Source organism: Tachypleus tridentatus, chromosome 7, assembly GCF_004210375.1.
Source record: "Tachypleus tridentatus isolate NWPU-2018 chromosome 7, ASM421037v1, whole genome shotgun sequence".
NCBI classification, from domain to species: domain Eukaryota; kingdom Metazoa; phylum Arthropoda; class Merostomata; order Xiphosura; family Limulidae; genus Tachypleus; species Tachypleus tridentatus.
In genome coordinates, this window is record NC_134831.1 from 68,851,994 (window position 1) to 68,878,584 (window position 26,591).

Consider the following 26,591-nt stretch of genomic DNA (forward strand, 5'->3'; position numbering starts at 1 on the left):
ACATGAGGGCTATCTGCGCTAGCCGTCCCTAATTTTGCAATGTAAGACGAGACGGAAGACAGCTAGTAATTACCACCCACAGCCAACTCTTGGGCTACTCTTTTACCAACGAATAGTGGGATTGATCGTTACATAATAACACCCCCACGGATGAAAGGGCGTGCATATTTCGTACGACGGGGATTCGAGCCCGTGACCCTCGGATTACGAGTCGAACGCCTTAACCCCCTGGCTATTCTGGGCCTTTCCCTTATTGTAAATAAGAATATGAATAAAAAATTGTGTTACATTTATGTTCATTTTATTACTGCCTAAGAAATATTATACTGATTTTCTTAAATTGGATCTGTGTACTTGGCGATAATAATACCCTTTTTTTTTCAGTATTTTAGCACGTTTGTGCTAACGTTTGCGTTAAAAGCTCACTTTCATTGTCAGCGTTTTCATTCAAAATGTTGAAGAGAAAGAAGGCAAGTGTCTCATAAGTTCCAAGTTCGCTGAAGAAAAAGATGCAAATTTAGAACTCACTTTCTTGATAATGTGAACTATTATCTATTTCTCAGCAACATAGAACAAATTGAAATTTCCATGCGCCTTGTTTTTTCAACGATTTACAATAGACGTGTGTGTTAAATAGAGCATTTCGAAGTAAAATAAGTTTCTTCCAAAATGTGCTTGTTTTCATTCCATTTTCTTACGGTCCTCTCAGTAGTATTAGATGTTTATCCAATAACTAATTTACGATTATCGTGCTGACATAAACTCTGTATTCCAAGCAAAATAGGTTTTAAATTCTAATTAACATATTACGAGTATGAGGGCTACTAAGCTAAAATTAATGTAAGTATTTCTACGTATTATAATTTATCTCGGACGAATCTCCGATTTATTATGTTACGTACGTTATGCATTATTATTTCAAATAACCAAACACTTTAATTTAAAAGTTAATTAGATATTAATATGTATCAAATTTATTATATTTGGCAACAAGATTGATACACAAAGTTTTCTTTTTTTAATGCAAATATGTTTTATTATACAAACAACAATACAATTTATAATAACGGTTACTGCAACTAGTCATTACAGATATCGCTTTATATACAAGAGTTAACAAACTTGCAGACGATACTGAGACATATCTGGTCTGGAACATAATATTTTATCGCCGATCATAGGCCACGACGAGCAGTTTAATTTTGAATTGATATTGTTACACCTTGCTTAAGCTAGCTAGCTTGGTTGGCCTCACGTCGCTGACCTTTTACCGATGAAGATATTTAATGTCCTTCTAGAAATACTAAAGTCCGAAGTTCATTCAATAAAGTGGAACAGTTAGTAGTGTTCGAAATCTATAAACGTCACTGATCAAATTTTGTAGTTTTCCGATTAATAAACGTTAATCACAATTATAGCTTCCGAGACTTATAGTATATTGTCTGTAGCTGGCAAATAATAATAACAACTGTCTCTTGACGAGTTGGTTTATAGAGTTTAAGGCAAGCTTCTCGCACGTTCACCAATGTTCAAAACACGTAAACCGCATATTCTTGATTCTTGTTCTCGAGAATTCTCTACAAATTTAGAGAACAGGCGGAACTTGCGCAATAATACCAACTAATATACGTCACATGCATCAAACTCAAATAAACGTATATATTCAAATAAACATTTAATGGTAAATCTGTTACACTGTAACAATGTAAACAATTCTGGTAAATTCTTGAGAATAATAAATATTCAACTGCTCTTCTCAAACAAAACCCTGACTCGGCATGGCCAGATGGTTACGGTGCTCGACTCGTATCTGAGGGATTGCTATATCGATCCCTGTCACAACAAACATGCTTACCCTTTCAGCTGTGGGGACGTTCAAAAGTAACGGTCAATCCCAGTATTCGTTGGTAAAAGAGTAGCCCATGGAGTTGGCGGTGGGTAGTGACGGCTAGCTACCTTCTCTCTAACTTTACGTTGGTAAATTAAGGACGGCTAACATAGATAGCCCTCATGTAGCTTTGCGCGAAATTAAAAAAAAAATCAAAATTATTAAAAATTTGACCAACTGTCTTGTAAGGAATGATGAAGTTAATTACGTTAGCGAATAATTTTATATTTTTGCATTTTTACAATGCTCACTGTGGAGAATTGACCAAAAGCTGAGTGAAATCGCTTATTTTTAAGCACATTACATGAGTACCTACAGTATCAATTAGTGTGATTAATTGTAATACTGATAGAATGTCTGTTTAACGTTGCTTTTGTGTATGTATGGGCCAACGAGTCGGACAAGGAACAGTCTCCCTACCTTACAATACATAAGGTCATTTGGGCAAAATTAGAAGCAGAAAATATAACCTCAGCTAATAATATGATCTAGTCCTACATCCCATGTAACGTTACATAGAAACACCATTAATACCATGGGCCCTGGAGCTGAGTCCCCTCCAGCCTCTACCTAAATATGGCATTGCTCATCCAGGCAAAAATTGTTCAACTCCCTCTGAAAATTTCCCCGTACACCTATGCAATGTTGTTTGTTTGTAGTTAAGCAGAAAGCTACTCAATATACTATCTCTGCTCCCCCCCCCAAGGGTACTGAAACCCGGTTTCTAACGTTGTAACTACGCTGTGCCACTGGGGGACCAAAATTGTATGTAAACAACAACGACAAGAACTCACAAGAAATTTGGTGGAACTTACTTTACAAAAATGTGTTTATAAAAACGAATGGTACAAAAAAAACTTTTAATAAGTCTACTGTTAATCTAGCTCCATGTAGACTCTGGTAGAACCTTTCTCAAGTGCAACAAGACAACGATTTATTAAGGTCTTGCGCATTTCGGAACCTATCATAGGCTAATCAACATATAAAATGCAAAGTGTAAATATATTTGTTATTTTTAACTCTGTCAATAATGTAAGAAAACGTAATATTTAATCCCTTACAATAACAGATAGATACATTTGAGACTAAAGTTAGGAAGACACAAAAACAATAGGTATCTCTGAACCCGTTTCTAACACTTTCTGTTATCTTCCAATGTTATATGATTATCTTGTAAGTCAATATTAAAATAAAACGTTTTTTAATGACAGATTAGGTAAAAACATTACTAACCAACTAAAATTAATTTATTTACGTAACAGAGATACTGAAAATGATATATCTGATACGTCGAAACTGGTCCAGTAATTAACTATATATTTTATTTTCTATGACTTAATTTGTATTTAAAGCTGGTTTTCTTAATGTCATCTGTGAACATCCAAAAGTCCTTTATAATTTGATAACCTAATGACTTGTTAAGTCGTGTATGGGAGAAGCTGTTGATTTTCCCATTTATTATTTACATACATCTGTTAATAATATGATATAGTCATCATTGCTTACATAAATCAGTTAATAACATGATGTAGTCATCATTGTTTACATAATTCAGTTGATAATATGATGTAGTCGTCATTGTTTACATAATTCAGTTTATAATGTGATGTTATCACCATTGTTTACATAATTCAGTTGATAACATGATGTAGTCATAATTGTGTACATAATTCAGTTCATAATATGATGTAGTCACCATTGTTTACATAATTCAGTTGATAACATGATGTAGTCATAATTGTGTACATAAATCAGTTAATAATATGATGTAGTCACAATTGTTTACATAAATCAGTTAATAATATGATGTAGTCACCATTGTTTATATAAGTCACTTAATAATATGATATAGTCACTGAAGAAGCATTACGTCCTATGGTCAATTGACTATCATCTTATTTTGCTCGTAGCTTGTTCTGCTCATCAACATTGCAGGCAAATATATTGAATCTTCGCACTTAATTACATATTTTCAACATATCACATTTATATGCACTGTGCGTAAAATATTTCACATTTTCCGTCAAAATTTGTTCCCTAAAGCTGTCAGTGATATTGAATTACTTTAAACAAGACCCTCGAAGCTAGCCTTTAAAACATATTGTACTTTATAAGGGGTAATCTGTAGAAAATATACGTGTTTTTGTGTGTGTTTTCATTATGTGTAATACACTCAACTAAATGTAGCGCGTGAATGTTTTGTGATTATGTTGAATCGTGACTTTTCAGGTTTCAAAGGGTCAGTTGTGTTTTACCGACCGTGGAGAAGTAGTAATTGCGTATGTACAAATAACCTTTTCTTCGTGGCAGAGACTAATAGAACGAATTACCCATCGTGCAAGGGTAGGGACTGTATGATAAAGGGTTCCTTTTCCTCGTGAAAGAAACAAGAAGAGCGATTTAACCATCTCCACGATGTAGTGGTTTCGTATCCGCAGATAACATTTTCGTCGTAGCGGAAGCTATTAGAACGATTTACTTATCGTGCACCGGTTTGTTTTGAATTTCGCACAAAGCTACACGGAGGCTATCTGCGCTAGCCGTCTATAATTTAGCAGTGTAAGACCAAATGGAAGGCAGATAGCCATCACCACCCACCTCCAACTTTTGGGTTACTCTTTTACCAACGATTTTACCAAGTGGGATTGATCGTCACGTCATAACGCCCCCACGGCTGAAAGGGCGAGCATGTTTGGTGTGACGGGGATTCGAACCCGCGACCCTCAGATTAGGGGTAGAGTGCCTTATCCACCTAGCCATGCCGGATCACTTATCGTGTGATTGTGCACGTAAATATCACCTTTTCGTCGTGGCTTAGATACTAAATAACGTTATTAGAGACATTAATATCAGAGTCAATCTCGAAGACAAAAGTTAAGATGAACCACGACAACGCTGAAACTTGGAAATAGTCAAATAAAAGAGTTTCTCTAATATTTTGAAATCCGTATAATTTAGATATTCCTCATAGAATTAGTTAGTTAGTTAGTTATCACCATTAGATTCCATCTAGGAACATAGGGCCGCAATCGCTTGCGGATTCTTCAACAAGTATTTGAGTGAGTAGGTTGTTAGCCCACTGCACCGAGCCGTCCCTAATTTAGCAGTGTAAGACTAGAGGGAAGGCAGCTAGTCATTACCACCCACCACCAATTCTTGGGCTACTCTTTTACCAACGAATAGTGGGATTGACCGTCACATTATAACGCCCCCACGGCTGGGAGGGCGAGCATGTTTGGCGCGACGCGGGCGCGAACCCGCGACCCTCAAATTACGAGTCGCATGCCTTACGCACTAGGCCATGCCAGCCCTTCCTCATAGAGATGCGCTAAAAATTGATATGGAAGTAATATTGTTCATAAGTAAAAATGTTTTGTGTCAAAGTTTTCGGGAAATTGAATTCAAATAGGACTAGAAAACAGCTTCGAGCTAAACGTACAGTAAAACTGACACTTCTTTGCACCCTGTTATGATATAAAACAGAATCCTATATTTTTCATTAATTTTTTTTGTTTGTTTTGAGACGCGCATATCTTTACAACAATTGTTTTAAAATTATGGGTTTATCGTTTTAATTTTTTTGCAGATTTCTACATATGGTTAATTGTTGGTGGTTCTGTTGGCATCGCTTTGACTCTCGTCTCCATCATTACCACATGGTTGTATTTCAGGCAGAAGTCGAGGAAGCACAGGAAGTCAGTCGAAACGCCTTCTCTTTCAGTACAGGAAATAAGTCATCACAAAATGTAAGTCACGAACACTCATGTATGGCACAGCAGCATTAACAGATGGAATGTGTATTTTTATACATTCCACAATATTAAAACTAGCGATAACAATTACTTTGAACGTGAAGCGATAAAGCGTTACGCTAGACTGGCGCAGTAAAATATTCTTTGCTTCTTTGTTGGTAAGTCTAAAGCTACATAATGGGCTATCTGTGCTATGCCCGTTGGCGAAACTCACTTTTAGCGTGATAATCCCTTAAACCTATCGCTGAACCACTGAGGAGGTTATAATAAAAGAGTAAAGAATTTTGCAGGTTTATCGTTGTAAATTATATTGGTTACGTTTTGTTCGAGTTTAACAGTTACAAGTAGTAAAATTATCAACACCACTTAATTATAATACTATATCCACGAAATGAAAGGTTGGTAATTACACTAATAAAAGTATTATCAGAAATTTTATAGTTTCTAGTATATATGGCATTCATTTCGATGTAATTATATATTGTCAAACTTAGGTATAATGAATCTAAAGTATATCACAAGTGTCAGCGTCTGACAGTAGCATGCGGTCATGTTAATCAAACTGAGCTAATAATGGAAGAAATAGTTTCAAACGTAAACAAATCCTTGAAAATTGTTCTTTTGATTTGCGATTACCTCCCCCCCCCAATATTTTGATTAATTAACCATTCTGTACATGATTTTAGATACAGCAACGAGCCTCGTCCTTATTCATTGTGGCAGGATAAAGGAATTTATTACAATGTCCAAACTGAATTATTTCTCCTGAGAATGACAGTAAAATCTCACCATTAGGTCAAACAAGAGTAGCCCAAGAACTGGTGGTAGGACCCGTTGAATATCTAACTGGCTTTATTCTACAGGGGTCGATAGAAGATTTTTATTTAGAGGTAGGGTTTGCTATTTGATGCGGACTGTGACGTGCTTTCCCAATAAAAGTTTTCAACCATACGATCTGGTGTATTTCATAACTTATGGCCCTACAGTAACACAGCGATATGTTTGCGGACTCACACAGCTAAAAACCGAGTTTCGATACCCGTGGTTGGCAGAGCACAGATAACCCATTACGTAACTCTAGGCTTAATTCCAAACAAACCATAAGCTATAAATATGAGAGGAAGCGACACTGTGTATTCTTATTAACCTTTGTTACGCCTTGATTTTATTTTTACTTTCTAAAAAATGGCCTTTGCTAGCAACACTATCCACCCCCTTGAATCAATCTATCATTTCAAAATTAAAGACGACTTTGGGCAAATAGTACGTGCTTAGCTTCACGCAAAAACTCTAAAAAAAAAAAAACACTTTCTACTTCAAAAAACAAAGTATGAAGTATTTTTTGAAAAAAATATTGTTTTAAAATATATATATATCACTTTTTTACAGTAATATAGACCATTACCTTATATACAAACGAGATAATAAGGGTTTGATTTTCTCTTTATTAATTTGTTCAAAGTATCCGACTCGGATATAGTAATGACATGTTGATTAATTTGATTTGTTTTAGGTTTGGTTTGGTTTGTTTTCTAAATTTCGCTCAAAGCTACACGAGGCCTATCTGTTCTAGCCGTCCCTAATTTAGCAGTGTAAGACTAGAGGGAAGGCAATTAATCATCACCACCCACCGCCAACTCTTGGGCCGTGAAGCTAAGAGGCTAAACAGAAAACTGGCTGCTTACAATAATTATTAAGTACAAAAAAGTTTCTTTTCTATATACAATCTGTTTGTGTAAGAACAGCGAGAAAACAGCAGCTTGAAATAAAAACAATTGAGCCAAGCATGTATCTTATATTTCTTTAGTCAAAACACCTTTAAAAGACCTTAAAATGTCTGATGCAAGTTTAATGTCGTTACACAATTTACAGTATACTTCTGTGTAGGGTGTGAACTACCAGTGTACTCATGTATAAGGTGTAGGCTGTTAACGTATTCCAGTATAGGGTGTGAGCTACAAGTGAACTCTTGTATACAATATGAACTGTTAACGTATTCGTGTAAAGAGTGTTAGAAACATCGCATATTACTAATGTATAGGTTGTCTACATATTCTGCCACTGATTTAAGAACTTCATGATATCACAGACTGGTTGTTGTCTCTCCACACTTTATTATCATGTTAAACACTTCCCCCTATCGGGCACTCGTGACTTAAACAGGAAGCTCTCATTACATGGCTCCTAAAATTATGAATTTGTGTTTTTCTCTTCATGAGACCGGGCAAATCCCACAATTCTTGGCTCGCATCTAGTTGCCAGAAAAGCACTTTCTGCAATTTGGGAGAATGTATATGTATTAAAAGTAACCGTCAGTTCTCACTATTCATTCAGACAGATACTGCTGATTAACCGTTTTCTCCCTCTTCATTCAGTTCAAAGCTACTGACAGCTATGCACAGATGCAACAAAATTATGAAACAAAATTCTTGACAGGTTGGGCTTTACCTACGTCAAAACATAATTTCTCCATACCCTGTACATTTATTGCGATTAATTTTCCTTTGAATATGTTACAGAATCGATCTAAATTTTGAACGTTTGAATAATAACTCCATAGCTGTGTTTCTATGCTGGTGCTATCGAAGTTACTTTCACCAAAATGATTTGAAAATTAGATTTTTGTTTACTTAGTTTACCGATAAAACAAGCATACTACAAACTATTTTGTAAATGTCACAGCCTTGATACGTTCTGATAGGTTAACGCGTAAACTTTAAGGTAAAATTATGTTTTAAGTTCATGCAGAGAATTTTTTTTTGTTCTTGCTGAGAGATTAATCTGTAGAATAACTAAGTTTATTTCTGTTTTGTTTCTCGCTTGAATTATTTTATTATAAATTATATTTTGATAAAACTATCGCTGTTTTTAATGTTATTATATTTTCGTTCTCTATTATACTCTAATATTCTCCTAATTTCTGAAGCGTAAAACTACTTAAAACAAGTGCAATTGTTTTTAAACATTTTCAAAACCGAATGTGTCTTTTTGGATGAGGCCCGGCATGGCCTAGCGCGTAAGGCGTGCAACTCCTAATCCGAGGGTCGCGGGTTCGCCGCCGCGTCGCGCTAAACATGCTCGCCCTCCCAGCCGTGGGGGTGTATAATGTGACGGTCAATCCCACTATTCGTTGGTAAAAGAGTAGCCCATGAGTTGGCGGTGGGTGGTGATGACTAGCTGCCTTCCCTCTAGTCTAACACTGCTAAATTAGGGACGGCTAGCACAGATAGCCCTCGAGTAGCTTTGTGCGAAATTCCCAAACAAACAAACTTTTTGGATGAAGTGTACACAGGATAGTTAGGAACGTTGAAACTTCAAGCATTTATTACTCACGCATTTATCAATATGGACCAATCATTAATAGATAAGACACATTAATGAACTCTTACTTAGTTCTGTTGTATAAATGTTATGTAGTGTTTCCTCTAACAAATAAAAAAAATGAGTTTATACAATATTCATTTAGGAAATGTTAGGGATTAGCCGCAGGTAACCTACTTTCGCTTGTTTCACCAGCGCTTATTCGGTGAAGAGAGGTAATAATTTTTTTTAACTGATGGAAATTAATTCCTGACGCCTGATTATGTTCAGAGACAAGGGATACGATTCGTAAGAAATGTCAAACGTGCTCTTGACAGCACGTCTTCGGGATACGATACGCATGCTCAGTTACCAGCACGTGGATGTAATGAAACAGACACGTGGGAGTCTTGAGTATTCTTGGGAGACAAGGCACATGTTGGTGCGTCTGACCAGCATTGTTTAAAATTTATTACTAACTCTAAATAAAAATATTAATCATAATTTAAGAATCAGTTACTAACACGCTAAATCTGGATATGAATTTTCCTTTGTAGTGAAGAAGTGCTGTGAAAATACATTTGGAATAGATTAAAAATCTGAATATGCAAGTGTTTATGAGCAAACGTGCTTTGTCGGTTTGTTCGAAAGTAATAAGCCATCAATGTGCTAATAAGTCATCAATGTGAAGTAATAAGTCATCAATGTGCTAATAAGTCACGAAAGTTTTGAAATTTCCGTTGCTCTTTAGAGAATCGCGTACAGTTTCTACTAATGATGATTCTTCAAATTATGTAGACAATATTATTTAAAATGTAGAAACAAAATTGCAAACTTCATTCCTTTCACGAAAATTCGACCTCTGGCGCTACAAAAACTTACAGATTGCATAGGTAATTAATTACATAAAGTACCCCATTATTCAGTATATCGCACTTAATTTTAGTGTAAGGGCAAGCATGGCTAGGTGATTAAGAGGCGCGACTAGTAATAATCTGAGGGTCGGAGGTTCGAATCCTCGTCACACCAAACATCCTTGTCCTTTCAGCCGTGGGGGCGTTATAATGTTACGGTAAATCCCATTATTCTTTGATAAAAGATAGCCCAAGAGTTGGCGGTGGATGGTAATGACTAGCTGCCTTCCTTCTAGTCTTACACTGCTAAATTAGGGACAGCTAGCGCAGATAGCTCTCATGTAGCTTTGCGCGAAATTTAAAAACCAAACAAACAAACAACTTCAAAGTAGACAAAAATATTATTCAAAAGAATTATCACTTGTTTAAGATATTTGTTAAGATTTTAAACGATTATATGAGGCGATTGTTTTTAACAGTTATGTTATTTTACGTTCAAAATGTACTGAAATCACTAGTGTTTCTAACTCAATTTCTCTCTCACTAGGGCAGTGGTAAGTCTACGGGCTTACAACCCTAAAATCAAGGATTCGATCCTCCTATGTGAACACAATAGATGGTCCGACGTGGTGTTCACACACACGCATTTTCAATTTACTTACTTCTTAACATCGTTTACCACGGATTGGTTCTACGGGTTATATTCTACAGATTATACATATAGCGTTAACTGTGTCATTTTACTTGAAAAACACACACTGTTCCAAGTAGTAATTAGTGAATCGTATTCAATTATTAATAGGAACTTCTGTGTTAATGGTATATTTTCTTTTAAGGACTACATAATCAACAAAGCAGTGGTCCCAGAAGAAGTTTAATAAGTAAATAATTTAGAAGGATTGTTTAAAAAGCTGATGGTGTCCGACCCCATCCGTAATACAAGCGTTAAACACATAAGGCCCACCCACTCTCTTCTTCCTCTACACGTTTTAAGTTATACATTCCACCTGGTGATCAATAGCTGCAGAGATGACAGAAAACTTTTACGAGTCTGGAACGAAAGAGACAAATATTTTAATGAATACGCTGGTTGAAAGTTACAAATATGTTATAATTAATCAATAACTTGTTCAACCTGACATAATTAACAGCAATTTTTCACTTTTCAAGTGCGTGGAATTAAAACTTGTGCCCTCATGTGTTTTCACATCTTGGTTGTCTTGGAAGGAGAAGTGTCTGTTTGTTTTTAATTTCGCCCAAAGCTACTCGAGGGCTATTTGCGCTAGCCGTCCCTAATTTAGCAGTGTAAGACCAGAGAGAAGATAGCTAGTTATTACCACCCACCGCCAATTCTTAGACTAATCTTTTACCAAAGAATAGTGGGATTGACCGTCACATTATAACGTCCCCACAGCTGAAAGGGCGAGCATGTTTGGTGCGACCGGGATTCGAACCTCCGACCCTCGGATTACGAGTCGAACGCCTTAACACGCTTGGCCATGCTGGGCCAAAGGAGAAGTGAGAAGACAGAAATAAAGAGACGACTAAAAAATTAAAATAATATTACCAGTTGAAGTACAGGTCTGAATTCATTAAAGTAAATCCGTTTTTGCTTTAGTTGTTGTTTTTATAACATACTTATTGTATATACGTATATAGAGGGTATTCGAAAAGTGTGAACCTACATACGGCACTTCGATGAACTTTTGTTCCACGTGTTGTGTTTGTGATTCGAAAGAAGTGTGGGTGTAGATCATATTTCTATTATTTATTAACACTGAAAAACATATTCGTGTCATTGTCAGTAGTCTGTGACTCGTCGTGTATTCGTTGCTTCCGATGTTCGATGTCCCTGACCTTCTCTTTGTACGCACGTGCATTAGATTCGGCACTAACCTTCCGCTAGTACCAACCTTCGCTGTCACACAGCAGGATTAACTCGACCAATTCACTGACAAACATAACACAAACATTATTTATAAAGTACAATGCAACAGCTGCCACGACTTCTATATCGGAGAAACAAGAAGAAAAATGGAATCAGATTAAAATAACAAAAACACCTTCGCAAGTTTTTGAACACTGCAAATGAAACAAGCTCAACATAACCTTAGAAAACACTAACATACTAAGTAGGGAAACAAACGTAAAACCAGAGAAGCCGTACTTATACAAGAACTGAAACCAAAAATGAGCCGATACAAAGGAACACCTTTATACCTATATTAATTAATAACCTAACATCTAACTGCAACGCCCCCTACAATCTTGTACCCGTTCACACTCCAGTCCCTAAGACATGTGCCCAGCAATGTTCAGTTGCAAACTCTCTTTTTCAACCTAAAGATTACCTAAGAAAGTTAAAACGTTGTTGTGTACTTTATTTCAACTAAAGTTTTAATCCCCATAACAGCTATCTTTAGAATACATTTGTTTACTTCAAGTGGGTTTCTCGTCATCATGGAATATTCTTGCTTTGCAGCACCATAACCAGTCACGTGTCTGAAATTAAGTTGCAAATAACCTATGGTTCCAGACTTTTCGGGTGCCATGCATAGAGAGAGAAAATGTATTTTTTACGTACTAGCATGTACTTTCACTGAACTACAGTAAAATATGCCTTATCTGTTACACATGTTTATTAACAAGCTCAGTAATAGTGTCCACTATACTTTATACTTTAATTCATATTTTTGTGTGTTTTTATATTGTCTACTTGGCCCTAGTGGCTCAGCAGCCAACTTGAGGACTTATAATCCTAAAAATAGGAGTTCTAATTCTGCTGTGGGCACAATGCAGGCAACCAATTGCGTTTAAACAACAAATGGGATATTATTTATCTTTATTCAACTAAATAAATTATTAAACGTAAAGTTTTTATTAAGCTTTAAAAGCTCGGATATTTCCGTTAAATATGTACAACCCCTCACTTTCTCTTTTGAACGATAAATTGGGGATAGCATAAACTTCAATGTATTTTCAACGTACAATGTTTTGTTATTATTAAAAGGACACTTCTCGCAAATAAAATCGTTTAGTAACCACCAAGATCTCGACTGACATTGGCGTATTTCGAGTTACCTCAAACAATTCGATCGGCATAAATAAGTTTAGCGTTAAAACAATTTATATTTCAACGCCCTATGCATTAAACAATGATAAAGATACTTAGCGCGTGTAATTAGCCAAAATAATCATTACAATATTTGGACAGTGCCATCTGTTGGGCACCGAAGAAGTATAATTGAGATGTTTTCGGGGTTGTTGTTTTTTTGTGTTTTTTTTTAGAATTACCAGTATCACTTCTGGTTGTTAATTTCAGTCCTCCACCAAGTTTCACATCTTCTGGATCTGAAGAAAACGGCGATTATGATCACACTTGGAACATAAGACCCAGTTCTCGCCTTTTCCAGTCAGCTTCTGTCGACATACCGACAAACTTCCGAACATCGTCCGAATGCATTCAGCCAAAAGCAAAGTTGTCTCGATGGAATACCGTAGGAGCAACTCATTACCAGGCAACCATAATCGGAACAGTTCAACCAGATCTTTACAGGTTTGTTTATAGCGATGGCAAATCATAGGTTTCATATTTTAATTTATTATTACGTCACACGTAGGGTTTGTCTCGGGAGGACTAACATTAGACATCTCTACATTTACTATTTTTTTCAAAAGGTTGATATTTCTAACAAAATGAACACTAATGTTGTTCAATAATGACAATACGTCAAGTCTAGTTGATATTTCTAACAAAATGAACACTAACGTTGTTCAATAATGACAATACGTCAAGTCTAGTTGATATTTCTGACAAAATGAACACTAATGCTGTTCAATAATGACAATACGTCGAGTCTAGTTGATATTTCTAACAAAATGAACACTAATGTTGTTTAATAATGACAATACGTCAAGTCTAGTTGATATTTCTGACAAAATGAACACTAATGTCGTTCAATATTGATGATATATCATGTTTTTTATATTTTTATACTAGTCAGTTACAATTTCTCAATTTATGGAGTTAATAACAAAATGTTTTTTCTATTCCACTATTAAAACCTGTAGCTCAACGCTCGTCAGCGTTGCGAAATAAGTGAAACGTAAAGCAAAAGAAAAAGTTAGCAGCGTCAACATCAAAAGTAACCATCTTGTATCATTATGGATTGAAAGAGAAAAATACTAACACGTGCTCACGAGCAAGATGCTCATACTAAGAAAAGCCTGAACCATATAGAAAAGAATGCCACAAATTTGAAATTATTTTTTTATTTATTAACTTGAAATCCCATGGATAATATGTTTATATATTTTTCATTTGGAACAAACGTGTTTTAGAGGAACTTCGTTTTAGTTCAAAATAAAATTAGAGTGACATATATATGATAACAGTTGTAATTAGATGAACGGCTTTACTACTTCAAGTTTAATTAAATATCTCGAGTAAGATACTTTGTAGTTTAGTTTGGTTTGTTTTGAATTTCGCGCAAAGCTACACGAAGGCTATCTGCGCTAGCCGTCCGTAATTTAGCAGTGGGAAGGCAGCTAGTCAACACCACACACCGCCAACTGTTGGGCTACTCTTTTACCAACAAATTGTGGGATTGACCGTAACATTATAACTCTCTCACGGGTGAAAGGGCGAGCATGTTTGTTGTGAGGGGATTCGAACCCGTGACCCTCAATTTACAAGTCTAGTGCCTTAACCACCTGACCATGCCAGGTCTCTTTGTAATTTTCACCAGTTTTTTTTTGGGGGGGGCTACCTGTACTGTGCCCACAATAGGAACCACAACGCTGTTTTTAGCGTTTTAACTCTATATTTATCACTGAGTCATTGAAAGCAGTGTTAAAACAGAGAACATGATAGAGATATATAAAAACATGTTTTACATAAACCATATAGCAATTTCGGGATCACTAGTTGATATTGCAGAATTTTTAATCACAGCGCTGGGAATTCAAAATTCGTGAGTGTAAACATGGATTGAAATTAGTGAAATACGGTAGCTTGACACTATTAAGTTTAATATACACATTCTTGAAATCGATTGAGTTTTGGTTAGATGTACTGTAAAATTTTTGCATATTTATTGGTTAATTATGTATCATTTCTTGTTGTAAAATCAAAATTAAAGTTAACTCTCGAAAGCATAATTCACATTGAGATGACAAAAACGATTTCAAAATTTTGTTGTGTTTAACTGCAGGAGAGCGCTGAACACAAATAGACTTTTCTAAGCGCTTATGGGAAAAAAATGGCACTTAAAAACTATTTCCTACCTCCAGGTGGTGCGTAGCTGGAATTTATGTAATATCCTTTGAATAAAAAAAAATTAACTGACTAGCTATAAGAATTCCAATACCTGGAAAGCCTTATGTTTCATTTTCATATGCCTTTGGACCGTACGTTGATATAGACTTAAATGCAACGTTAAGGCAGTAACATGTAATACCAGTACACTGTGAAACCACATGTTGAGTTCCACGTAGAATACCAGAACTTAACAAGAAAAAGTACACATAATTTATATTTTAAATCTCGTTGATATTTCTATTTATAACTGGAATATGTAAATTAATAATACTTAGAAAGGTTAGAAACAAATAAATTCCTCTTTCTCTATTAAGGTTTCACAATTGAGCGATTTAAAGTTTATCATCGAAGATGGCGCAACGATCTCTTGATTTACACCACCTGTTCACCATGTAAAAATCAAAATCATGCAAGCAATAAAGAGGCATTCAGTAAAAAAAAAGTCTAAATTACCAGTTTCTTGTTTATGTTTTTACAGAAGAAGGTGGTTTGGTCTGTATCAGTGTTTTTACTAATTAAGTGTACATTTATATTCAAATCAATTTACGGGCACATTCCGAATTTAGCTCCTAATGATGAGTGCAATTATAATCAATTTCTGAATTTCTCCATTGGTTTTATAAATTTCTGTGTGTCACGTAACGTACAGTAGTGAATGTTAGTACAGCTGTAAGCCTGCTCTCTACTTTTATACAGTGACTCATGGCCAAGTCCTTAATTCAGCACTGTACTGTATGTGGTTCTTTTATGTATCTTTAGACAAACATACGAAACGCAATAAGCAGAGTAATGTGGCTGATGTTGTTGTTTTTTGGGGGAGACAACTTCGTGCGCAAGATGTAAGCGTCTGGTTTGGTATCTTATGTAAACAAAACTTCTGGTACAATATCTATTAAATAATATTAACATGAAAAATATATTTCTCTGCGAGTAAATGAAAGAATCCTTGCTTTTCAATATCTTTTAGTTAGTTAGGCCTTTTGTTGAATTAATTTTAATTATTTTGTAGTAAAGTACTTGGATTAGAAGTGTGAAATAATAATAATTTGGATATATATTTATTGATTTAATGTGACATTAACATAACGATAGTTGTTTTACTGTTTAGATTCTGGCTTTATTTAATCACAAAAATCTCAAATACTTGTAATTATCTCCTATTTACTAGGGTTCTCATGTTGCCTATTTAATTGTATTTGAAGTTAAAAATACACAGAAAATCAGATTAAAAACTTATTTTAGGCCTTTTTACCCCATTTTATTTTCAGGTATAATGTAAGTTTACCTGACAATACTTATAATATTACTACTTGTATCTATTAATATTACTTCATTGTCAGCTTGCATAACTTGTAGTATTGAACGTTACTGATTTCAAAGGAGTATTGGGTATTTTTAAATGATACCAAATGTTATATTTTATTTATGCACCTCAGAGAACATTCATATAGCAAAAGCCAATTTGTTCACCAACGTTAAACCTAGTGCTCAAACACCTTGAATGAGTCTTTATTTTTGTTTGTTTTATTTAGGGCAGTATTTTGTTGACTTTAGAAATATTATATACACATCATGAAACTTTAACAATTTTCTGATTTTTATTTAATGCAACTTAATAAAAGTCAGCGCCACCTGCTTTTAGGGAGAGAGCCCCACAGTGGTACAGTGGTATGTCTGCGGACTTATACACTAAAAAACCGGGTTTCGATACCCGTGGTGGGCAGAGCACAGATAGCCCATTGTGTAGCTTTATGCTGAATTCAAAACAAACAAACAAATTTAGTGAGAGATTACTATGACATTGTTTTATGGGTTTGTTTTTTTCGTAAAGCTGAATGTGCAGAAAATAATTTATGTTAAACGAAATATCTAGTTAACAAAGTGAGTTATGTATTCAGTCCTTTAGTTGGAAAGGTAAATTAATTTTATTTGTTAATCCTTTAGTTGGAAAATTTAACGAATTTTCTTTATGAATTTGTTCTTTTACTATTAAGCACAAAGCTACACACGGCTATCGTACCCTGGGTGTTTAGCGTTATAATTCTAGAAACTTACAGCTTATCGGGCCGACATGACCAGGTGGTTAGAACGCTCGACTCGTAATCTGAGGGGCCTGGCATGGCCAAGCGCGTAAGGCGTGCGACTCGTAATCCGAGGGTCGCGGGTTCGCGCCCGCGTCGCGCTAAACATGCTCGCCCTCCCAGCCGTGGGGGTGTATAATGTGACGGTCAATCCCACTATTCGTTGGTAAAAGAGTAGCCCAAGAGTTGGCGGTGGGTGGTGATGACTAGCTGCCTTCCCTCTAGTCTTACACTGCTAAATTAGGGACGGCTAGCACAGATAGCCCTCGAGTAGCTTTGTGCGAAATTCCAAAAACAAACAAACAAAACAAAACAAACGTAATCTGAGGATCGTGGGGTCGCATCCCCATCACGCTAAAGATGCTCGCCTTTTCAGCTGTGGGAGGAGGGGAGGTTATAATGTGACAGTAAAAGAATAGCCCAAGAGTTGGCGGTAGGTAGTGATGAGTAGCTGCCTTCCCTCTAGTCTTACACAGCTAAATTAGGGACGGCTAGCGCAGATAACCCTCGTGTAGCTTCTCGCGAAATTAAAAAAACAACCAAACAATAGAAGTGGTCTACTGGGGAACTATTTTCTCTGTCAATACAGTACTTGTTAAAAAAAAAAGTAGTTATTTTCTCATTTACATCTCAGTTAGTAGCTCCGAGATAATTGTACTTAAATCTCCGTATCACTAACCTGTAAACTTACCAATAGATTTATCAATTGCATTAAATCAGTGTTTAAAAATTTTCATTATTTTTTTGCATCCGTTCAGACCACTCCGGTTAAACATTATTATCATTTATTCTCCTAGTTATCTTAATGCAACTCTTTCTGTTTGTATTACGTCGAGTCACGATTAGCTTGTTTAAATATATCAGTAACATCAAAATTAACATACAGCTTTGTATTAGGACTAAATTTATACTTCCTAAAAAAAATATACTCAGTTTTGTTTATGGCAAAACAAAGCGTACACTGTTTACTTTGCTAACAACACTTTTTTTTTTCGTATAGTATAGTTCATAAAATAACAGAAGCCATACAACATATAAACAAAATACATAAAAAGTTTTAACCTTGGGTTTCAATATATACAGTTCTGCCATTTAATATAGAAATTCAGAAGACGACGAACCCATGGAGTCTCCGTTCCATAATGGTCGAATCTGGTTTTCTTTATTTTATCATGAAAAAAAGAGGAACTGGAAGTGAACCTTATTAAAGCCAAGTACTTGCCTGGTAAGTTTACGAATTTACTCATAAGAAGGCACAACAGCGATCTTGTTACTAAACTAGAATATAATCGAACTAATGTTTTTATTCGCCAAATAACATAATTAGTATTTCTTTGGAGTACCAATATGAAGTAATACTGATTATTTCTCTAACACATTTAACGTTTTTCGTAAATTTTGAGCATGAAGTTCGTTCAAATAAAAACAATAAAAGTGGCCGTGAAGTTTGGTTTAGCATAAAACAGAACGAAATCTGTGATATTATTTAAAGCATTGCTACGAATAACAAATAAAGGCTTGGTGATTTACTTGTGTTTTTAAACATAATGCTTTGCAAATCCATATCTACATGTAAAATCATCAGCAAGCCGAAAGTCACTTCCATTTTACCAATCTTCTTAAATTTCAGTCTCTCCAATGGCATCATTTTAGTTAAGTGAAAAGCTAGAGGTGTATATGTTGGCCACTCAAGCTTTCTAACCAGATAATTACAATCATTCTACTTGGCGCTCATTTAAACCGTACATTTATTTGGTATAATTAATCAATTTTTCAACAGATGTTTGTTTTGTCTTCTTTTTAAAGAACTTAGAAAAAACATAAGCAAAAGAAAAAAGAGCAATTACTTCGGATGTTGTCGTTGCTTTAGCACAAAGCTGTTCGATGTGTTCTATACACTGTGGGGGTTCGAATCCTAGATTTTAGGAGTTATAATTCTATACATTTAATGCTGATCCGCCTGGAAACTATACAGATAATTCAGAATTTACTTAGTCCAACATTTCGCCTTTAAGGCTTCTTCAGGGTTCAAATAGAACTGTTTTGTACGAATACTGAAAAAGCCATAAAGGCGAAACGTTGGACAAAGTAAATTCTGAATTATCTGGATAGTTTCCAGGCGAATCAGTGTTAAATGTATAAAATTACAACTCCTAAAATCTGGGGCTCGAACCCCCACGTTTGATAGTGGTACTTGGAAAAAAGGATCGTGAATTTGAAACTAGATGCTTTAGTTTCTTTGTATGCGTGAGCGTTGGCATTAAATAAACAAACAACAACGAATAAGATAATGTATTTTATTGGCATTCAAGATAATAAATATCGGCCTTTAATCTATCGATATTTAAATAACTTCTTAGGGGACTGAACAATCTTCAGGCGAATTTTTGATTTTCTTACTTTACAACATCATAAACAAAAACGTGTATCTTCATTTACTATTTCTACTTGTAAGAAAAGGTGGCTTAAAAATATGAAAATACCATGTGTTCTGAAATTTACGAATTTTTTTTCTGTCTTTAGTGATGCAGAACTTCTAATTTTCTGTGTAGTTGCTGCTATGTGATTTTGGCAATAAACACTTGGTCCAGAAAACCACTGAAGTGCCTCAGTTCTAGGATGACGTTTTATCCATGTATCGCTCTCCTTCCATCATATCAAATGTCATGCCTTCTGGCTGCAAAACTTCAGTGACGGGCCGGCATGGCCAGGTGATTAAGGCACTCGATCGTAATCCGAAGGTCGCGGGTTCGAATCCCCGTCACACCAAGCATGGTCATGGTCAATTCCACTATTCGTTGGTAAAATAGTGTCCCAAGAGTTGGCTGTGGATGATAATGACTAGCCGCCTTCCTTCTGGTCTTACATTACTAAATTAGGGACGATTAGCGCAGGTAGCCCTCTTGTAGCTTTGTACGAAATTCAAAAAAGAAACAAATTTCAGTGATGTCCTTTAGTTGGCCGAGGAAAAGATATTGATATGTCTTAGATAGCATATATTCTGAGAGAGTGATCAGTTATGTCGTGACGCAATCGCAAGATAAAGAAGTAGTGGATTCGTGTGAGCTTTAAATCTTATTTTTGAGCAGTTCGTTTTAACTTTCATTATGTCGAATTCCGTGGATTCAACTTGAAAGAAGAAAGCTGAAGATGTAACCATTAATTCATCTGGGCGCGCTCGTGAAAACCAGGTTATTTGAAAATATCAAACTAGATATTACGTTTAGTGTCTTAAAAATATTTTTCTGCTATTAACCGAAGTTTAAAATGTAATAACACTTACAGTTTCGTTATTTACATTCTTAGTAATCTTAAGAACATTCACGATTAGTGATAGAAATTTTTTTTTTTTTGCGTTAATTAAATAAATACTTGATTTCTTTGTAAAATTTTTCGGAGTACAGAAACGTGATTACTTTTTTCACCGTTGTAAAAATCATCAAGGTAAAATTTTTATACACATATATATGGACTGGAGTTCATTCAATCCGGATATATATATGTCAATAAGGTCTGTCAGTAAAAGATGTTAGATGAATGATCTTTTTCTATTAATCTTTATGTTGGAAAATCCAAGGTCAAAAACTAAGAACAGGTGTAAACCTTCTCATGTGAGTTTTCATACAAATATAACTGATAGCGAATGGGATATCATTCGGCATACGACGATACTTTTCGTGAAAGTTCTTGCTGCATTCTGCATTACTGAGTAACTAACTTAAACCTAAGTTATCATCTTTCCAACAAAAAAACTTAGAGGTTATTCCTTTCCTAGCTACTCTGACTTTTTGACAATTAAATAGTCGAAAACCTCTTACAACCGTAACTTAATTCTAAAATTTTCTTTGTTGTTTGGACAAAATACGCTGAATTTCGCACAAAGCTACACGAAGGATATCTGCGCTAACCAACCGTCATTTAACAGTTATAGACAAAGAGGGAAAGCAGCTAGTCATCGTTACCCATCGCTATCTCTTGGGCTACTCTTTTGCCAGCGAATAGTTGCATAAATCGTCACAGTCCAACGCCTCTAAAAAAAAAAGGAAAGTGTGCATGTTTGGTGAGACGGGTATTCGAACTCGCGACCCTCTGATTCCGAATCGAGCGCCCTGACCACATAGACCTGCGCTGAGGATTGACAGAGAAAGTGACATTAATATGCATTAATTTACTTTTTAACTTTTCAAACACGTGTTTCTTTATGTTTTGACTCCAAATGACCCCGCTCAAAACCGAGTTTCGATACATTAATTGGGCACGGCCAGAGGTAGCTCATTTTTTAACTTTGGGCTTAACAACAAACAAAATAATCGTTATTCCTCTACAACAATAATAAAAAAAAAAACATTTAATCACTTAACAGAGACAGTTAACATTATTGATTAAGTATTGCAGGCTAATGATCTAAAGCTGTCGTCTTGAGATTTATTATGAATATATTGACTGTTGCTTATACTGTAATAGACGCAGTGGCCATCTAGTTGACATTTTAAAAATTAATGTGGTTTTGTGTCTTATCACATGTATGATCCCCCAGTGGCACGGTGGCTTGTTTGCAGACTCATACCACTAGAAACCGGGTTTCGATACCAGTGGTGAGCAGGACATAGGTAGCTCTTTTTGTAGCTTTTTGCTTAATAACAAAAGAACGAGATGTATTTTTTCAAAATTATTATAATGAATGAAGTACTTAACTTAGCATCAGTGCATCAGTTTTAATAGTGATTTTTTCATATGAAATCAATAGACAAATGCTTTAAATATGATGATCATAAATAAGTATTTTTAATAATAATAAATAATAGTTTCATAGTTATGATTATCTACCATGAACATGATATGATCCCTCAAAAATGCCTAGAAGTAACTGAATGCTGAACGTTATGTTATGTTCTGAATTTCGCGCAAAGCCACTCGAGGGCTATCTGCGCTAGCCGTCCCTAATTTAACAGTGTAAGACTAGAGGGAAGGCAGCTAGTCATCACCACCCACCGCCAACTCTTTTACCAACAAATAGTGTGATTGACCGTAACATTATAACAACCCCACGACTGAAAGGGCGAGCATGTCTGGTGTGATAGGGATTCGAATTACGAGTCGAGTGCCTTAACCACCTGGCCATACAGGACCAAGAGTAAAGGACTTTACATCAGTTTCTACAAACATTGTTTGTCAACTTGCATGTGAGAATGCTGATAAGTTATCAGTATTTCCACGCTTTTAAAACGAAAATGTATCACTTGTTTTTTTGTTACAGACCAAGAGCATCTTTCTTTCTTTTCCCTTGAGTTTAACTTAAAAGAAAAAGAATTATATTTTCACTATAAGACCAGGACTAAAGTATTACGAAATTGAACAGAACATACGAATAATTAACACAGTTTGAAAAATGAAACATAATAACAATTAAAGCCTAATGTGTTGCCTTACTTTCAAAAATTCCCTCCTTCCAGTTGCTCATGAATGAGTCTGAAGGCTTATAATGCTAAAAACGAGATTTTGATCACATTGTTGGCAAAAAATAGATAGTCCCATTGTATAACTCTGTGCTTAACAACAACAAACATTGCTAACAAATTATCTAAATATGTTGTTATAATGTTTGTATTAATGGAATTATTATTTTGGGGCTTGAGTCAGACACAGAGTTATTTAAATATGCTGCTATAATGTTTGTGTTAATGTATTTATTAGGTAGGGGCTTGAGTCAAGCACCCAGAGATCCTTTTGTTAAGCTGTTTTTGCTACCTGATGAAGAGAATTTTCAACAGTCCAAAGTTCGTAGACGGACTTTGAATCCAAAGTTCCATGAAGCATTCAAATTCCAGGTAAAATATATATTAGTGTGTTATAACTCATAAAAACAATCCAAAAAAAAAAAACGCTGCACTAATTGAAAAGATCCCAGGGTACAAGCTATAATGTGGGATTAAAAAATGTACCCTAGTTTTTGGAGGTGACTGAGGAAGTGGGACCCACATTGTGGTGGGGATACACTATCTATTAGTCTTAACCTCCATTTACTAGTATCACATAAAAAATAAAGGAGTAGCAATAAATATAGAAATAGAAATTAAGAGAGTGATATGTGGGTGCTCAAGCCCACAACATTCCACATCTACAGTCATGTGAAAAAGTTAGGACACCCTATGAAAGCCTGTGTATTTTTGTAACATTTTTGGATACACAGATATTTAATCTCAATTTCAACAATACTGAGAGATTATAGGAATATAACTAGACAATTAAAACTGAAGAAAAGACTTTTCAAGATCTTCTGTAAATGTAATTCTACAAAAATGCATATTCTAACTGAGGAAAAAGTTAGGACACCCTACCCCCTAATAGCTAGTGTTACCCTTTTAGCTGAAATAACTGCAGTGAGATGCTTCTTATAGCCATCTACCAGTCTCTGACATTGGTCTGAAGAAAGTTTACCCCACTCCTCAATGCAGAATTCTTTCAGCCGTGAGATGTTTGAGGGGTTCCTTGCATGTGCAGCCCATTTCAAGTCACCCCACAGCATCTCAATGGGATTAAGATCTGGGCTTTCACTCGGCCATTCCAGGACTCTTCATGTCTTAGTTTTCAGCCAGCCCTTGATGGATTTACTGGTATGTTTTGGGTCGTCGTCGTGTTGCAGGGTCCAGTCCCACTTCAGCTTTAATTTTCTTACAGATGGTCTCACATGATCCTCAAGCACCCTCTGATACACAGTAGAATTCATGGTGGATTCTATAATTGTGAGCTGTCCAGGTCCTGTTGCAGCAAAGCAGCCCCAAACCATGACACTTCCACCTCCATGCTTCACAGTTGGTATGAGGTTCTTTTCCTGGAATGCTGTATTTGGTTTATGCCAAACATGTCCTCTGTTCTGGTGTCCAAATAAATCAATTTTGGACTCATCTGTCCAAATAAAATTATTTCAGAAGTTCTTGTCTCTGTCTACATTCTCTCTGGCAAACTTCAGTCTAGCCTTGATGTTTCTCTTAGAGAGCAAAGGTTTCTTCCTTGCACATCTCCCATGCAAGTTAAACTTGTGCAGTCTCTTTCTGATTGTAGAGGCATGCACTTTCACATCAACAGTAGCCAGAGCCTGCTGTAGGTCCTGTGATGACATGTTAGGGTGTTTGAAGACCTCTTTTAGCATCTTGCGGTCTGCTCTCGGGGTGAACTTGCTTGGACGACCAGACCTGGACATGTTGGCACTTGTTTTGAAAGCCCTCCACTTGTCAAATATTTTCCGGACAGTGGAATGGCTGATTTCAAAATCATTTGGGATCTTTTAAATCCCTTACCAGACTGATAAACTGCTACAATTTCCTTTCTAAAGGCCTCAGACAGCTCTTCTACTCTCACCACGGTGCTCACTCTCACTTCAACAGTCAGGAGCACACCAAACTAAATGTCTAAGGTTTAAATAGAGCAAGCCTCATTCAAAATGCTGAGTAACGATCTTCTAATCATGTGCACCTGGTGTGATACACCTGTGTGTGAGTTGAGCCATTTTAAGTGGGAATAAATGTGGGGGTGCCCTAACTTTTTCCTCAGTTAGAATATGCATTTTTGTAGAATTACATTTACAGAAGATCTTGAAAAGACTTTTCTTCAGTTTTAATTGTTTAGTTATATTCCTATCATGTCTCAGTATTGTTAAAATTGAGATTAAATATTTATATATCCAAAAATGTTAAAAAAATGCACAGGCTTTAGTAGGGTGTCCTAACTTTTTTACATGACTGTATTTCAACCCTTCACTGCGTGCAGACAGTTGTGGGAAGGTGACTGCTCTCCAAAGTAAATAAGAAGAAAAAATTAATTGAAATAAGAATGAGAAAATAAAGTGCTACCATATGGGGGTAAGTAAGTTGAAAACTTAACTCTTGAAGTTAGCATTCCAGCTCCCAGTATGGTAGAATAGCACTAATTGATAGCACAGTAGACAAATTATACTAGTATGAAGCATCCCATTCAGTTATCTAAATAAACTAGTATAGTTCCCAATCACCACCCATTTATTAAGTCTACAGTGACTATCAAGCTCTAAACGAGCCTTTATATGTCACAAGGTGTATTTCTGTATAGTGTAGTGCCAAGTTGTTAAATGACCTTATTGATAACTAAAAATAGTTATTAGAAATTTAAAGAAAAATTTCCTTAATTTTTATTTCTTTATATTTATTTAATATTTTCTTATATTTGCTACAGAATAGTTTAATAATTGTATTTAAAGTTTTTTATTAAATCCTTTAACTATTAATTTTTGTATCAGTATTTCAACATTACTTATAGCATATTGTAATTTATTGCAAATTTTACAATACCTGAATAACTGTAAAGTTATAATGCTTATAAAAGAAAGGTATGGTACATTACAATTAAAAGAGGGTAAACTTTAAATTGGAAAAGCAAAATATTTTATTTGATCAAAAATATTTGCATTGATATCCTTATCAATTATTTTAATCTCTGAATCTAAATAATCTACTTCTGTATTAGATATTGAAGTATTTTCAATTTCCAGTTCTACTGGATAAATAGTATTAATAACATTATTTCAGGATTATTTATACTAATTAAATCATACATATGTCCATAAGTTAAGGTAAAAATATCTGGATTTGTGTTTTCAATAAATATATTCTCATAATAGTAAAGATATAAGTTTGCCATACAAGTATAATAGTTATAATTGTATCTCCTATTACTTGCTTAAAAGCCTATTTATTGAAACATATATATAATTATTGTAAATACAGAAACTTAATATATCTTTTATGTTTTGGAGCTAAATTTTCTTTCTTCCAGTTTGATAAAAGGATAACAGAACTGTTCTATTAATGAATTTAAATCAAAGATTAAATCTTTTAATGGAATTGTGGTGAACAATGTGGTGATATCAAATATTTGAATATTATTTATTGGTTCACAATTTTTTAGATATTTGAAAATAGGTTTATTATTTTTGTTATGAAAAAGTATGTTTTTTATTATTAACACTTACATTTTTAATTTTACCAAGTAAAATATTGAGTAATTTATCTAGTAATATAGTCTGTTGTTTAATAATTGTTCTTATTGAATTTGTAATAAATGTGAATTTGAATGGAGATTCATGTAGTTTTGAAATAGAATAAAGAAACAGTAAACCTACATAAGAATTTTGTTTAAAATAAAGTTTATTATAAGCTTCAATGAAATTATTAATTTCTGTATCTTTAGATTGGTTAACAAGTTTAAATGTTCATGTAATATTGAATCATAATTCATGCATAAAGCTTTTTACAAGTGATACCAATGTTACAGTTAGCCTTATCAATGGGAACTGTAACATATTTTCCTTGCTATTCTTGAATCTTATTTTTAAACTGATGAAATAATAAATCTGTATGATAT

The 26,591-nt window shown here is 34.9% G+C and overlaps 1 pseudogene across 1 annotated transcript in view; it reads left to right on the top strand.

The window, feature by feature from the left end:
- Positions 1–26,591, top strand: part of LOC143255902 (synaptotagmin-15-like) — a 58,135-nt pseudogene that overhangs the window by 25,942 nt on the left and 5,602 nt on the right. Inside the window, exons 2-5 of the transcript XR_013030920.1 lie at positions 5,475–5,634; positions 13,117–13,350; positions 18,297–18,420; positions 22,890–23,023. The product of XR_013030920.1 is annotated as a synaptotagmin-15-like (transcript). The remainder of the gene's footprint in view (positions 1–5,474; positions 5,635–13,116; positions 13,351–18,296; positions 18,421–22,889; positions 23,024–26,591) is intronic.